Source organism: Penaeus monodon, chromosome 25 (assembly GCF_015228065.2).
Source record: "Penaeus monodon isolate SGIC_2016 chromosome 25, NSTDA_Pmon_1, whole genome shotgun sequence".
Classification (NCBI taxonomy): domain Eukaryota; kingdom Metazoa; phylum Arthropoda; class Malacostraca; order Decapoda; family Penaeidae; genus Penaeus; species Penaeus monodon.
The window spans coordinates 36424292-36424506 of NC_051410.1; positions in this window are offsets into that span (position 1 = coordinate 36424292).

Sequence of the window (215 nt, forward strand, 5' to 3'; positions counted from 1 at the left end):
CACGATTAAGTTGATCACGAGCCTAAAATATTTATATCCACAGGACATATATTTGGTTTTTTTTTTTAGGTTTTTGATATTTACAGAACCAGGCTGCTTCCTGTTTCGCAGAAATTTGGTTATATATTCGCCAATATTCTGGACAAGTAATGATATGTTGCAAATTCATTGTAGTTAAATTTTGCACTTTAATTTTCATCATTCTTGTGGCATTT